This window comes from Pseudophryne corroboree, chromosome 1, assembly GCF_028390025.1.
Source record: "Pseudophryne corroboree isolate aPseCor3 chromosome 1, aPseCor3.hap2, whole genome shotgun sequence".
NCBI classification, from domain to species: domain Eukaryota; kingdom Metazoa; phylum Chordata; class Amphibia; order Anura; family Myobatrachidae; genus Pseudophryne; species Pseudophryne corroboree.
The window spans coordinates 737249029-737266158 of record NC_086444.1 but is presented as its reverse complement, the minus strand read 5'-3'; the positions used below and the strand labels follow the sequence as shown (position 1 = coordinate 737266158).

Here is a 17130-nt window from a genome sequence, read left to right as displayed (position 1 = left end):
ATAGGTAGAAAGAAGGTTAGAGAGAAAGAAAAATAGGGAGAGAGAGAAAAAGAGAGCGAGGTGAGACAGAGGGAGGGGTGAAAGGAGAGAGCAGGAGAGAGAGAAATAAAGAGAATGAAAGAGAGGGGAGACAGAGAGGAAGGATGAGATATAATGGAAAGAAAGAAAGAAAGAAAGAAAGAAAGAAAGAAAGAAAGAAAGAAAGAAAGAAAGAAAGAAAGAAAGAAAGTAAGTTGAGATAAGTGGGTGAGAGGTTTGAAAGAGGGAGAGGGGGGCGAGGGAGAGGGGGGGCGGGGGAGAGGAGGCAGGGAAGAGAGAATGAGAGGGAGAGAAAAGAATGAGAGAGAGATAGAGAGAGGTGAGACAAAGGAGGGGGTGAGAGAAAGGAAGGGGGAGAGGAAAGAGGTGACAGAGTGTGTGTGAGAGAGAGAGAGAAAGAGAGAGGAGAGAGAAAGAGGTGAGACAGACAGCAGGGTAGAGAAAGCAGCGCAAGAGAGTCGAGAGGAGGAGAAAGAAAAAAAGACAGAGAAAGAAAGAGAGACAGACGGTTGTGAGAGTGGGGGAGCAGGGTGTAAGAGAGAGGGAAAGAGAGCAAAAGAAAGCGAGGGAGAGAGGGTTAGAGAGAGAAAGTATGAGAAAGAAAAAGGTGAGACAGAGAGGTAGTGTAAGAGAGAGGGTTGAGAGAGAGAGAATTAGAGAGACAGGGAGGATGCAAGACAAAGTTGAGTAAGGCAGGGGTGTGTGAACGAGGGAGGGTCAGAGAAGAGGGAGCAGGGTATAGAGAGAAAGGTGACAAAGAAAGTGAGAGAGAAAGAAAGAGCAAGACAGAAATGAGAGAAAGAAAAGAGAACGAGAGAGAGGGTTAGAGAGAGAGAAGGGGGTGACAAAGAGGGGGGGGATACAGAATGAAAGAAAAAGAAAGAGGGAAACAGTGGGGGTGAGAGAGACCAGGGTTGAGAGAGGGGAAAGAGAGAAAAAGAGAGAGGTGAGACGGATGGAGGGTTGAGAGAGGGGGTACAGGTGACCCTGTGTACTTAGCTCTGTCCCCCTGCCCCCAGTACAAGTGACACTGTGCGTCCCTCCCTTCAGTGAAACGGCACTGTGTACCTCGGGCAGTAGTGGGTCCCCCTTCTCATCAGTGACAGGAAAAGCGGGTCCCCTTTCTTCTCCGGCAGCAGTGGGTCCCTTCTTCTGTTTTTTGTTGGATCATGACGTCGGGCAACAGCGTCAGAGAGTGGTAAAAAAGGTGAGTGCGGCTGGACTGGCTGGACCACCTCCTCCTGCTAGTACTGCTGCATGCCCCTTCATGGCACCACACTGCCGCAGGTCCCTGCTTGAAAAAAAAAAAAAAGTGGCAGAAACAACATGGGGTGGCACCGACAGTGCCTCCAGTCACCCCACACAGCCTGTTCCCCCCCAGTCACCCCCCCTTACTCACACAGCCTGTTACCCCCAGCCACACACCCCTCCCCACACACACACACAGCCTGTTCCCCCCCAGTCACCCCCCCTTACTCACACACACACAGCCTGTTACCCCCAGCCACACACCCCTCCCCACACGCACACAGCCTGTTCCCCCCAGCCACACACCCCCTCCCCGCACATACACAGCCTGTTCCCCCTAGTCACACACACACACACAGCCACCACCAGCCAAGTCATGCCCCCCCTCCCCTCACACGACCTGTTACCCCGCAGTCACCCCCACACACACGCAGCCTGTTCACCCTAGTCACACACACACACAGCCACCCCCCAGCCAAGTCATCCCCCCTCCCCTCAAACTCACACGGCCTGTTACCCCCAGTCATCCTCACACACAGACAGCCGGTTACCCCCAGTCACCCTCACACACAGACAGCCTGTTACCCCCAGTCACCCCCACACACAGACAGCCTGTTACCCCCAGTCACCCCCACACACAGACAGCCTGTTACCCCCAGTCACCCCCACACACAGACAGCCTGTTACCCCCAGTCACCCTCACACACAGACAGCCTGTTACCCCCAGTCACCCTCACACACAGACAGCCTGTTACCCCCAGTCACCCCCACACACACGCCGCCTGTTCCCCCTAGTCACACACACACACAGCCACCCCCCAGCCAAGTCATCCCCCCTCCCCTCAAACTCACACAGCCTGTTACCCCCAGTCACCCACACACACAGCCTGTTACCCCGTCACCCCCCCCACACACACGCAGCCTGTTACCCCCAGTCACCCCCACAGCCTGTTACCCCCAGTTACCCCCCAACACACACAGCCTGTTACCCCCCAACACACACAGCCTGTTACCCCCAGTCACCCCCCCCCCACACACGCACAGCCTGTTACTCGCAGTCATCCCCTCACCCACACACAGCCTGTTATCCCCCCAGTCACACCCACACAGCTGTTACCCCCAGTCATCCCCCACACACACACACAACCAGTTACCCCCAGTCACCCCCTCCCACACACACACCCTGTTACCCCCAGTCACCCCCTCCCACACACACCCTGTTACCCCCCAGTCACCCCCCCCCACACACGCACAGCCTGTTACTCGCAGTCATCCCCTCCCCCACACACAAACAGCCTGTTATCCCCCCAGTCACACCCACACAGCTGTTACCCCCAGTCACCCCCCCCACACACATCCTGTTACCCCCAGTCACCCCCCCACACATACAGCCTGTTATCCCAGTCACCCCCCCACACATACAGCCTGTTATCCCAGTCACCCCCCCACACATACAGCCTGTTATCCCAGTCACCCCCCCACACATACAGCCTGTTATCCCAGTCACCCCCCCCCCAACACATACAGCCTGTTATCCCAGTCACCACACATACACTCAGCCTGTCCCCTCGCCCCACACACACACACATGTATTCTGTACCTGTCACCTCCAAGTCCCCACAGAGGAAGCAGTGAGGGGCAGGCAGTGCCAGATTAAGGTCTTAATGGGCCTGGAGCTGAAATTTTTGAAGGGCCTGTTGTGTGCTTCCTCAGGGCTGTGATGGGGGCTACGGATATGGGTGCGTGACTAGTGCTGTATTTAAATATATGTATATATGCGTGTGTGTATGCGTGTTTGAAAATAAAATAAAAAATCTATCTATATATCTTTATCTCTCTCTATATCTATCTCTCTAGAGAGAGTCACTGGGGGGAATTTATTTTTTGGGTGACCATAAGTAATGGGCGCCCAATGGAACTATTCAATTGTATTGCCATGACTGCATGATTTCTGCTCGCAGTCTCTTGAGGTGGTGAGCAGAAATCTGTGAACAATTGGCTGTTGGATCGCCCAAACTGCTATTTTGGCAGCATGACCAATAGTTTAGACTGGTTTAGCCACATTATGCAGTTTTACCAAGTGCTTCTAAGTGATAAGCAATAGGTGGCCATAGCCTTCACTTTCATTTGCATTACAATTGAATAGCTCTGTCGAGCTGCCATTAATTATGGGCATGCAAGAAACAACTGGAATCAACTCGCTAAGGGGGTCATTCAGACCTGATCACAAGCTAGGATTTTTTGCTGCGCTGCGATCAGGTCAGAACTGCGCGTCATACGGTTACAAAGCGGATTGTTGCCGAGTGATGGATTGTATGAAGAATCCATTCGCCCAGCCGATCACAAGGAGATTGACAGGAAGAAGGCGTTTGTGGGTGGCAACTGTCCGTTTTCAGGGAGTGGTAGGAAAAATTCAGGCGTGTCCAAGCGTTTGCAGGGCGGGTGTCTGACGTCAATTTTGGGACCGGACAGGCTGAAGTGATCGCAGCGGCTGAGTAAGTCCTGGGCTACTCAGAAACTGCTAAAAACTTTTTTGTGCAGCTCGGCTGCACAGGCGATCACACACTTGCAAAGCGAAAATACACTCCCCTATAGGCGCCGACTATCTGATCGCAGCGCTGCAAAAAGTAGCTAGCGAGCGATCAACTCGGAATGATCCCCTATGTCAAAGGACACAATATGTCTAATCAAAATAGATATGTAAGTGTGTTTGTTTGTATGTATGTATGTATGTGTATATATATATATATATATATATATATATATATATATATACACACACACAATGCTGTTACTGGGAGTGCCATACCGAAAAAAAAACTCCTCACCTCAGGAGGCCCGGGCCACCTTCATGGAGAATCCTGCTGTCAATGCTGCCAGTGCTTCCTGGTGTAGTGGTGGCAAGGCGGCACACTCAGAGCCGGCCCTAACCAGTTTGATGCCCAAGGCAAGATTCTAGCTGGTGGCCCCTAGCATCGCCCGCTAGTTCCGCCTCTGACCAGCACCCTTCTCCCAGCATCGCACCCAACAGTACAGATCACAGCAGCAGCCAGCAACACCCATCATCCCTCATAAAGGGGACGAGAGGGATAGAGAGACAACGGGGTGAGAGAGAGAGGAGAGAGAAAGAGAGAGAAAGGGACACAGATAGCAGGGTAGAGAAAGCAGGGTGAGACAGAAGAGAGAGAGGTGAGAGGGGGAGTGGGAGAGGGTTGAGAGAGAGGGGGAGCAGGGTTTAAGAGAGGGGAGGGAGAAGAGAACAAAAGAAAAAGAGATAGGTAGAAAGAAGGTTAGAGAGAAAGAAAAATAGGGAGAGAGAGAAAAAGAGAGCGAGGTGAGACAGAGGGAGGGGTGAAAGGAGAGAGCAGGAGAGAGAGAAATAAAGAGAATGAAAGAGAGGGGAGACAGAGAGGAAGGATGAGATATAATGGAAAGAAAGAAAGAAAGAAAGAAAGAAAGAAAGAAAGAAAGAAAGAAAGAAAGAAAGAAAGAAAGAAAGAAAGAAAGAAAGAAAGAAAGAAAGAAAGAAAGTTGAGATAAGTGGGTGAGAGGTTTGAAAGAGGGAGAGGGGGGCGAGGGAGAGGGGGGGCGGGGGAGAGGAGGCAGGGAAGAGAGAATGAGAGGGAGAGAAAAGAATGAGAGAGAGATAGAGAGAGGTGAGACAAAGGAGGGGGTGAGAGAAAGGAAGGGGGAGAGGAAAGAGGTGACAGAGTGTGTGTGAGAGAGAGAGAGAGAAAGAGAGAGGAGAGAGAAAGAGGTGAGACAGACAGCAGGGTAGAGAAAGCAGCGCAAGAGAGTCGAGAGGAGGAGAAAGAAAAAAAGACAGAGAAAGAAAGAGAGACAGACGGTTGTGAGAGTGGGGGAGCAGGGTGTAAGAGAGAGGGAAAGAGAGCAAAAGAAAGCGAGGGAGAGAGGGTTAGAGAGAGAAAGTATGAGAAAGAAAAAGGTGAGACAGAGAGGTAGTGTAAGAGAGAGGGTTGAGAGAGAGAGAATTAGAGAGACAGGGAGGATGCAAGACAAAGTTGAGTAAGGCAGGGGTGTGTGAACGAGGGAGGGTCAGAGAAGAGGGAGCAGGGTATAGAGAGAAAGGTGACAAAGAAAGTGAGAGAGAAAGAAAGAGCAAGACAGAAATGAGAGAAAGAAAAGAGAACGAGAGAGAGGGTTAGAGAGAGAGAAGGGGGTGACAAAGAGGGGGGGGATACAGAATGAAAGAAAAAGAAAGAGGGAAACAGTGGGGGTGAGAGAGACCAGGGTTGAGAGAGGGGAAAGAGAGAAAAAGAGAGAGGTGAGACGGATGGAGGGTTGAGAGAGGGGGTACAGGTGACCCTGTGTACTTAGCTCTGTCCCCCTGCCCCCAGTACAAGTGACACTGTGCGTCCCTCCCTTCAGTGAAACGGCACTGTGTACCTCGGGCAGTAGTGGGTCCCCCTTCTCATCAGTGACAGGAAAAGCGGGTCCCCTTTCTTCTCCGGCAGCAGTGGGTCCCTTCTTCTGTTTTTTGTTGGATCATGACGTCGGGCAACAGCGTCAGAGAGTGGTAAAAAAGGTGAGTGCGGCTGGACTGGCTGGACCACCTCCTCCTGCTAGTACTGCTGCATGCCCCTTCATGGCACCACACTGCCGCAGGTCCCTGCTTGAAAAAAAAAAAAAAAGTGGCAGAAACAACATGGGGTGGCACCGACAGTGCCTCCAGTCACCCCACACAGCCTGTTCCCCCCCCTTACTCACACAGCCTGTTACCCCCAGCCACACACCCCTCCCCACACACACACACAGCCTGTTCCCCCCCAGTCACCCCCCCTTACTCACACACACACAGCCTGTTCCCCCCAGCCACACACCCCTCCCCACACACACACAGCCTGTTCCCCCCAGCCACACACCCCCTCCCCGCACATACACAGCCTGTTCCCCCTAGTCACACACACACACACAGCCACCACCAGCCAAGTCATGCCCCCCCTCCCCTCACACGACCTGTTACCCCGCAGTCACCCCCACACACACGCAGCCTGTTCACCCTAGTCACACACACACACAGCCACCCCCCAGCCAAGTCATCCCCCCTCCCCTCAAACTCACACGGCCTGTTACCCCCAGTCATCCTCACACACAGACAGCCGGTTACCCCCAGTCACCCTCACACACAGACAGCCTGTTACCCCCAGTCACCCCCACACACAGACAGCCTGTTACCCCCAGTCACCCCCACACACAGACAGCCTGTTACCCCCAGTCACCCCCACACACAGACAGCCTGTTACCCCCAGTCACCCCCACACACAGACAGCCTGTTACCCCCAGTCACCCTCACACACAGACAGCCTGTTACCCCCAGTCACCCTCACACACAGACAGCCTGTTACCCCCAGTCACCCCCACACACACGCCGCCTGTTCCCCCTAGTCACACACACACACAGCCACCCCCCAGCCAAGTCATCCCCCCTCCCCTCAAACTCACACAGCCTGTTACCCCCAGTCACCCACACACACAGCCTGTTACCCCGTCACCCCCCCACACACACGCAGCCTGTTACCCCCAGTCACCCCCACAGCCTGTTACCCCCAGTTACCCCCCAACACACACAGCCTGTTACCCCCCAACACACACAGCCTGTTACCCCCAGTCACCCCCCCCCCACACACGCACAGCCTGTTACTCGCAGTCATCCCCTCACCCACACACAGCCTGTTATCCCCCCAGTCACACCCACACAGCTGTTACCCCCAGTCATCCCCCACACACACACACACAACCAGTTACCCCCAGTCACCCCCTCCCACACACACACACCCTGTTACCCCCAGTCACCCCCTCCCACACACACCCTGTTACCCCCCAGTCACCCCCCCCACACACGCACAGCCTGTTACTCGCAGTCATCCCCTCCCCCACACACAAACAGCCTGTTATCCCCCCAGTCACACCCACACAGCTGTTACCCCCAGTCACCCCCCCCCACACACATCCTGTTACCCCCAGTCACCCCCCCACACATACAGCCTGTTATCCCAGTCACCCCCCCACACATACAGCCTGTTATCCCAGTCACCCCCCCACACATACAGCCTGTTATCCCAGTCACCCCCCCACACATACAGCCTGTTATCCCAGTCACCCCCCCCCCAACACATACAGCCTGTTATCCCAGTCACCACACATACACTCAGCCTGTCCCCTCGCCCCACACACACACACATGTATTCTGTACCTGTCACCTCCAAGTCCCCACAGAGGAAGCAGTGAGGGGCAGGCCACACACAGACTACCGCCGACGCCAGGAGCCAAGCAAATTCGGGGGCGTGGCCTAACGTCGGACCCCCCCGTGGCCACGCCCATTTTTATATAAAAAAATTATGACCTGGCTGGAGGCGGAGCTACCGGGACTCCGGAAGAAAGGCAGAAACACTGACTGGTGTTACGTCACTGCCTGTGCAGCGCAGGGAGGGTTAGTGACCCATTCCACTCCGCCGCCCATGAAGTTTGTGCCTGCGGTGGCCTTTGTGCGTGGGTGCCACAGGAGGAGGGGAGGTGGTCGGAGGGTGGCAATTGCAGGCTGCTGTAGCAGGAAAAATGTTTCCTGTCTACAGCCGCAGCACAGTAGATGCAGTGGGCCTATTTTGATGGGGGGCCTGGAGCTGCAGCTCCATCCGCCCCATTGTTAATCCGGCCCTGGCTGCCTGTCATACACTACAGGAGCACACAGCCAATCAGGAGGGTGCCACAACGTGGCGCTCCCTGATTGGCTGATGGAACCCTCTTAGACAAAAGTCAGGGGGGGTTCCTGGCATTCGGGGAAAGGGGTCCCATGTGAAAACATGGGGCCCCTTTCAGTGCGAGGTCGGGTGTCCGTTTTGTTGTTTTGCAAAGTACCAGGATTACAAATGGATTAAAAGAGGAGCCATCTACACTGGATTTTGCGAGTATAATTTTTTCAACAGGTACACCATGGATTCTACATGGAGAAGAGGACCGACCCTCGTGTGAACATAGGTAAGTATGTGTATATGGAGGTGTGGATGTATGTATTAAAGTTTTACTTTCAAGGTGTGTGTCTTCTGTTTTTATTGGGGTATTTTTTTAGTAGTAGTACTACAGGTACCAGCGGGCCTGGTTTTCCTCCGCATTCTGGTACTTGTGGTTCTCCAAGTACCAGCTTGCGGGGGAGGCTTGCTGGGACTTGTAGTACTGCTACTAAAAACAATATTAATTTTTTGACAAAAAGGCTATCAGCCTCCCATCCGCAGCCCTTGGATGGGAGGGACAGCCTCGGGCTTCACCCCTGGCCCTTGGGTGGCTGGAGGGGGGAAACCCCTTGATTGAAGGGGTCCCCACTCCTCCAGGGTACCCCGGCCAGGGGTGACTAGTTGGTTATGTAATGCCAGGGCCGCAGGGACCTAGATAAAAGTGTCCCCCGGCTGTGGCATTATGTATCTGGCTAGTGGAGCCCGGTGCTGGTTTCAGAAATACGGGGGACCCCTACGCTTTTTGTCCCCCGTATTTTTGGAACCAGGACCAGGCGCAGAGCCCGGTGCTGGTTGTTTAAATATAGGGGAACCCCTGACATTTTTTTCCCCATATTTTTTCAACCAGGACTGGCTCAAAGAGCCCGAGGCTGGTTTGGCTTAGGAGGGGGGACCCCACGCAATTTTTTTTTAAACAAATAACACTTTCCCACCCCTTCCCACTGAAAAACATGCACGGATCTCATGGATCCGTGCATGCCTATCCAAACACGGGGGGAAAAAGCAGGTCTGTTTATTTTTAGCACTTTTTCACGAATTGTATTTCAGCACGGCAGTGTTTGGCTATTGTCGGCAGTGTTTGTGATTTGCACTTTTTAGTAAATGACCGATTTCTACCAAATTGCAGGCGAATTTGACCGATGGTGTATTGATTCGTAATTTTTTCCTAGGACTTCCAAAATAATACGAATGCCCTCATCACTGCCGTGATTTGAGTTTAGTAAATTCCCGAGATGACACTTTGAAGAAAAAACATAGGCCCTCATTCCGAGTTGGTCGGTCGCAAGGCGAATTTAGCAGAGTTGCTCACGCTAAGCCGCCGCCTACTGGGAGTGAATCTTAGCTTCTTAAAATTGCGACCGATGTATTCGCAATATTGCGATTACTAACTACTTAGCAGTTTCAGAGTAGCTCCAGACTTACTCTGCCTGTGTGATCAGTTCAGTGCTTGTCGTTCCTGGTTGACGTCACAAACACACCCAGCGTTCGCCCAGGCACTCCCACCGTTTCCCCGGCCACTCCTGCGTTTTTTCCGGAAACGGTAGCGTTTTCAGCCACACGCCCCTGAAACGCCGTGTTTCCGCCCAGTAACACCCATTTCCTGTCAATCACATTACGATCGCCGGAGCGAAGAAAAAGCCGTGAGTAAAAATACTTTCTTCATAGTAAAGTTACTTGGCGCAGTCGCAGTGCGAACTTTGCGCATGCGTACTAAGCGGATTTTCACTGCGATGCGATGAAAAAGAACGAGCGAACAACTCGGAATGAGGGCCATAATCTCGGTCAAAATCGGGACCTTAGTATATATACCCCTGTGAGTGTGGGCTTCACTATATAGAGAGAGAGATAGATAGATTAGATAGACTCATATCAGTGAATTTTCTGCTTGTAACAAAAGTGTAACAAAAGTGTATATGTGTGTTTCCCCTATATGGCATATTCTCATATTTCCTTTATTGAGGACTTTTTGCACTTACTTATTTTTCAAGGAATTCTGCTTCCCTTGTCTTAACCACTTAACTGACGATTTATTTAGCCAAAAACCGCTCCGAAAGTGTTGGGTTTTTTTATGAGTGAATTAGGTGAAGAACATGAATTTGACCCAATCCCAAATGATTTTAGTAAACAAATAAATAAAAAATAAAAAAAGTATTTAAAAAAAATTATATATATATATATATATATATATATATATATATATATATATATACTCTGTATTTTTTCAAACATCGATCGGGAACATAGCGACCATCAGAACATCGCGACCATCAGAACATCGCGACCATCGCGGCTTTCATTTTTGAAATCCAGGTCAGACTCCAGGTATACGGGGGAGGGGGGTCTGGGGGTGGCTTGGGAGGGTTAATTTACACTTTCCCAGCAGCTGCCATTGTCTGCAACTGCTGCAGGGAGGGTCCTGCCGTGCTGACCGACCGGCAATCAGTAGGGGAGAGTGCAGGGAGGCAGAGGGACCTTCCGGTCCCTCTGACAGCAGCAGCAGAGGGCCGTTTCCCTTCCCTGCTGCTGCTAACACTCTCTATCTGACTGGTCGCATCCTGTGCGACCAGGTCAGATAGAGCACTTGCAGGCTTGGTCACATCTGATGCAACCATGCCAGGCAAGTGGTTAATTAGTCTCCCTATCAAATTTGGTGACATTGTGATATTTAGATCAAGCTGCAGATCAGATCAGGCCCCCCCTGTAAATATACAATATAGCCCTTAATATGTAAGATAATGAAAGAACTTGCACTCACTTAGATTAAAAAAAATATATATATTTACTAGAACAACATGAACCATAACATGTATCAAAGCGTCTGCCCCATGTCTTTTTCAATAACATGTCCGTTTCAATAACATGTCTTTTTTAACATGGGCCTTTCAATGAAATAGGAAGGGTTGTTCTGTCCATGAGCGGCTAACACAGAAGTGAAGTCAGCCAACTTCCACCATGACTTCTCTTCCGTGTTCGCTGCTCATGGCTGAGAGCAGGATGCCTAACAGAAAAAGAAAACTAGAACTAGATTTAGACCACAGTCGACACACAAGCCTGGGACATTACAAAGATAGGACAGGTACAGTGTCGGACTGGGGCATGAAGGGCCCACCGGGGAATGCAGTGGTAGGGGCCCATGTTTAGGGGTGTGGTCAGTCTCCAGTGGGAGTGTGGCCAGCCATATTGGATTGCCTAACCATTAGTGAGTGCATGGGCTAGGCCCCTTAACAAATATATAATTACTGCTAGTGCGTGCATGATAATGTACCAGATAAATATTGGCAATGCACTGTAGAGCAGTGGCGTCAGAAGGCGGGTGCAGGGGGTGCGGCCCGCACCCGGGTGTTCCCCTCGGAAGGGGTGACACCAAAGTGCTAGCTCTTCTGTAGTGACAGGAGCCGAGTGCTGCATTGAGATAAACTCCTGCAGCCAGAGGCGTAACAAGGGTAGGGTGAGTGGGGCACGTGCCCTGGGCGCCTTGGCAGGCCCAGGAGAGGGGGCGCCACCGGCGGCTGGGGCATCATGCCCCACTCGCCCGCGTCACGCCGAAATGTGAGGGGAGGAGAGTGCAGCGTCTCTCCCTCCCCTCACCGCCGCTGCCAGCACTAGCAGCGCTGCGAGCAGCGCTGCGTGTGTCCGGTCTCCGGTGGCGTTAGCCAATCAGAGCTTGCGGACCGGCTCCTGATTGGCTGCCGGTCCGCGAGCTCTGATTGGCTAGCGAACCGGCACCACACAGCCGCCGGAGACCTGGACCGGTGAGGGGAAGGAGAGGCGCTGCGCTCTCCTCTCCTCACATATCAACAAGCGGTGAGTGACCGGGGGGGGGGGGGGGGCACAGTGGGGCATGTATCTGGCACTGAGTGGGGCATGTACCTGGCACTGAGTGGGGCATGTAACTGCCACTGAGTGGGGCATGTAAAAGGCACTGTGTTGACCAATGTAACTGGCAGTGTGGGGCAATGTAACTGGCACTGTGGGGCATGTATCTGGCACTGTGGGGCATGTAACTGGCACTGTGGGGCAATGTAACTGGCACTGTGGGGCAATGTATCTGGCACTGTGGGGCAATGTATCTGGCACTTTGGGGCAATGTAACTGGCACTGTAAGGCAATGTAACTGGCACTGTGGGGCATGTATCTGGCACTGTGGGGCATGTATCCGGCACTGTGGGGCATTGTATCTGGCACTGTGGGGCAATGTAACTGGCACTGTGGGCCTTTTTCAGTGGCCACACCCCTTCTGGTGTGTGGCCACACCCCTTCTGGTGTGTGGCTACACCCATTTTCCGCCGCGCGCACATGCTTTTTTTGGTGTGTGTTTTTTTTTGGGGGGGGGAGGGGGCGCCATTTTCCATCTTGCCCTGGGCTCCGAAAAACCTAGCTACGCCTCTGCCTGCAGCACTCGGCTCCTGTCACAGAGAAGAGCCGGCACTGCACGCTGAGCAGTCTCCGGGAGCAGCCTGCATCTTCGGGGAAGCTGGACATGCCCCCAGCGCGAAGAAAAAAAAGATCTGCGAGGCCATGCCCCCTTTTTGAATAGGCCACGCCCCTTTTAGGACGCCCACGGCTCCCGCGGGGTGGCGAGGGGGGTTGATAGTACAAATTGCGCTCCGGGGGCCACCAAACCCGGTGACGCCTCTGCTGTAGAGAATACATTATAGTCCTGTGCAGTATAAGGTGACATAAATTTTCACTGGTACTGTATGTATAAAGTATAATTCAAGAACACAGCCTGGAACCTGATCACTAGGGGAGGAAGGGGGGGGGCAGGCAGTAGGGACCACCGGTGGTTTCCCCTGTACCCCTGTGGGCCAGTCCGGCCCTGGACAGGTAAAAAAAATTGTTTCTATTTCACTGAGGCTTCAATTTGTATTTGCATGTGTGTATTTTTGTTCCGACAGACTTCATCATTACATCTGCCACTTCATACACATATTTATATCATACCTGTTACACGGTCAAGCGCTTCCATTTTTCAACATCTTCAATACTTTAAAACTAGACACTATCCATATCATGCTCATTTATTCCCAGCCCCACTCTTGCTATTTAGACCAGCATTTCATCCATGATACTGAAAGTGCAGTAACTCTAAACACAGTTAATATTAATTTACAAATAGCTATCAATGCATTTTCTAAATGTAAGAAACAGATTGATAGTGCCTCCTTGTTAGATGTAAAGACCCCTATACATCTACGAGGCCAATTTCCTGCCCCTGCCGGAAATGCTAACCCAACTACCGGATCCGCCGATCGGCATCCATCGATGATCAGCAATTCATTGGAAAATCAGGGAAATTAACTATGTAACAAATGTCCGATTTGCCGATCCCAACCATTTCTGGGGCCCGATTCAGACCTGAATAGAACTACTGCGTATGCATATGAAGCCCAATGCACAGGCGCGTCTCCAAACAGCGTCAGGACGGTGCGTAAATTTTGATTGCACGGGCATTTACAAGGTGATTGACATGAAGAGGACGTTTGTGGGTGTTAACTGCCCGTTTTCTGGGAGTGTCTGAAAAAACGCAGGCATTCCCAATCGTTTTCAGGGCGGGTATGTCACTTTAGCTCCGGCCCAGATCACCCTGATTCCTTCGCACTGAAGGAGTAAGTATTGAGCTACGCACAGACTGCACACACTGCACAGAATGGGAAAAACATTCGATGGTGAGTGTGATGCGAATGGTTTTGCAGCTGTCCGCTGACTGAGGGGAATTTTTGCACAGCATACACATGTAATCACACACTTGCACGGGGCGAATTTTCACTCCCCTGGATGGCAACTATCTGATCGCAGGACAGTGTAATTTGCAGCACAATGATCAGGTCTGAATTAGGCACGTGGTCGGGACCAGGGAAATGCTATTTTTAAGCATGTTAATATCCCCGATGCCTCAATGCGATCGGGTCATTGCCCCAATATATCTCAGATGCATGGTGGCCTTACGATTATCCGCAAGTAATATGATTCTCATTTTTAATAAGTCACAAGCTGTGAATGTACTGAAGGGTGCCTCCTGAAATATAACATGTATGTATATCAGAATACAAAATATCAAAATATCAGCTGGTCTGTGGTAACTAATGTCTTCCTACTGTATAGCATTCAAGTGAACACCACGTACTCCAGAAAAAAGGATAAATACTTATGAGCATAATAATGTGAAATAATTTGCAAGAATTTAACAAATGTGATACAGTACACCTGATTATTTGCATGCAAAGCTAGCCAGGCACCCATTAGTAATAGAATTGATCGTGGATATTTGCTATGGAACAAGGAGAAAATAAGCAATGATGAGAAAAGAAGAAATAACCTCCTGGAGCCAGAAAAGTGTTAGCCTTTAGCATGAATGATAAATTGAATAAAGGACACAAGTTCATGCAGTAAATCTCCTCTTAGAGACAAGTACTACAGTATAAGTTGTAATGTCTTCGACATTCAGCTACCGTAGATAGCATAACCAAGAATACCAAAAGCTTTAAAAATAGTTTTTTGGATTGTTCTAAGAACAATTCAGCACTTTTCATTCTAAAAGAAATGCAAATCACTGATAACACAATGAAAAAAAATAAAAATTTCCTTGGGAAAGGTGTAAATTCATTTGCATACTGTACGTCTGTGTGGTTATTTAAATACTTCTAGGTGGTTATGAGCTTCTATGCTCCAGCCACAATTGATGACTGTCTGTACTAATAATATAATTGCTAGCACCATACATACAAGATGTGTCCTCGTACATCTTTTCTCAATACTCCATGTAGCGGCAGAATGCTTGGTGTTAGTCACCTGTAGGTCCCGTGCAACTCCATAAGCAATGGGTGTCTTTTTTTGACGAGAAAGCGCCTGTCTTATTTGCATTGCTATGTGAATAAGACGCACATGCAGACTGATTAAAATGATATGCGGCATGCCTATATTCTGTGTGCGACCATGCCTGTATCTGTATATGAAATGATATGTTACAGTGAAAACACTGTAGTGTAGTATTTTGTATGCATATACAGCTGCGGTCGCAAACAGAATATACTGTAGGCATGCAGCATATCATATTAACCAGCATAAGCTGATTGTGCGTCCTATTCGCATTGTTTAACATTGTTTTCAGGGAGTATGCACAAATATTAAGCATCCCCAGGATCATGGAGGTACTGCAGCATAAGATTCAATACTATTATTATTGCTATCCCTAATTATATGGCACCACACATGATCCACAGTGCCCAATTACATAAACAAATAAGTAAAACAGCAAAACAGTGATTACAGTTAAAGACAATGGGCGGGATGTAATGAAGTCTGAGTTCAGCGGCCGTGCCGCTGGCTGAACTCTGACTTTTTTTTTAATGGGGCAATCATTTACAAGGCTAAACCATGCTTTGTAAATGTCTGCACCTTTAAAAAAACATCCGAGTTTTTCCGGCATCCCGCACGGCTGCTGAGATCCGGCGTCATAACATCATACTTGCCTACTCTCCCGGAATGGCCGGGAGGCTCCCGGGTGGCGCTCCCGGCCCCCCGGAAGAAAAGGCAAGTTTCCCGGACGAGTGCCCACCACCCGCAACCCACCCGCATCACCTGCATAACCCCCGGCGGCGCAGTTCAAAGTGCGCGGTCCGGGAGTCAGATTACGCGATTCGCATCATCCTGGCCCCGCCCCCTGCCTTGCAATGTCAATATTAACTGCATTGCTAGACAGGGGGTGGGGCCACGATGTCGTGATCGTGCAGCCACGCCCCCAACGCCGCCCCTAAGCGTCATCAAGACGCATCTCCAGACCCCCGCTGCTCCAGATTGTCGGTAAGTATGCATAACATCCCGGCCATTATAGGAGAAGTACAGGGTATATTAACATAGCTACATAAGCAGATGACACTGATATACGTATCAGGGTGGCAGAAAACCACAGGATTTGGTGCTGTCAAAGATGATTTAAATAAGAGAAGGAAAAGTACATGAGGGAAGAGGGCCCTGCTTGTGAGAGCCTACATTCTAATACTATGGAATGTAATGTGTGCTCTAAGTATATGGAGATCTGTGAGATCACTCAATATCAAGGATGACTTCCATCAGCATCTGTCATAGGTTCTACTACATGGTTGTCCTGACATTTTTACAGACTGGTAATGTCTGTGACAGATTCAACTACTCTCCAGTTAGCTCCCCAATGTCAACTCATGCAACAAATATTTTTAATCTTCAAATATACTGGAGATAAAATTCAAACTACAAGGAAAACAAACATCGATGAGGATATCTAGTTTACATGCAACAAAGTGGTCAATAGGAGGGGTAAATAATCAAAGTGCTGATGTAAATGGGAAACAGCCATTTAAAAAAAAAAAGGAAAAATTGTCTTAACGTTATACCATGTGAGTTTGATCCCTCCTTAAAGCACCAAAGTAGTCTCTCCTCTAAGTCTATTAATAAAGGTCACTTCTCTTTTACATGCACGTTCTCCCCACAGAAAGTACTGAGCAGACATGTTGAGACGCTGTACGGTATTTCCCTTCAGTTTCAATTCCCCTGCCTTTATCTAGATACTGTAGTTTCAGTAAATCACCCACAGCTCAAGTGAATTCGTCAATTCTGAGGAAACTTGCTTGCAAATCACCCGAGGCTACAAAACAACAGAAATCCCATGTAATAATAATACTAGCCACAAGATCAGACAACTGCACATTCTAACTAATCTTTCATTTAACTTTTAACATTTGTGTATATTTCCTAATTGTAGCATTAGATAATGAAAGAATCTAAGGACGTTCCATTAAAAGACATTATTACTAATATTGAAATGATCATGGCCTGTAGGTCTATTTGTGCTAAGCACCATTTTTTTGAGAGGTCCACAGTTCATAACTGACATCTTTGTAAAGTAGACATCATCCTACAATTATTCTTGACAGAACCGCCCTAAAATCCTTTGAAATCTAAACTGTACACACTTTTAATGATGTTTATTCTTTTCAATAGAACATTTTGAACAGTGTACACAGTGTACACAGAACAATAATCTGATAAGCATTACATATTAGGATTAAGGGGGACATATACTAAGCAGTGATAAAAGTGGAGAAGTGAGCCAGTG

General features: G+C 49.8%; 1 long non-coding RNA gene across 1 annotated transcript; it reads right to left on the bottom strand.

The window, feature by feature from the left end:
- Positions 1–915: 915 nt before the first annotated feature.
- LOC134940505 (uncharacterized) lies at positions 916–7592 on the bottom strand. The gene is made up of 3 exons (XR_010181408.1): positions 7502–7592; positions 5695–5917; positions 916–1330 (listed from the first exon to the last, which is right to left on the bottom strand). It is a non-coding gene; the product is annotated as an uncharacterized LOC134940505 (long non-coding RNA).
- Positions 7593–17130: the final 9538 nt, after the last annotated feature.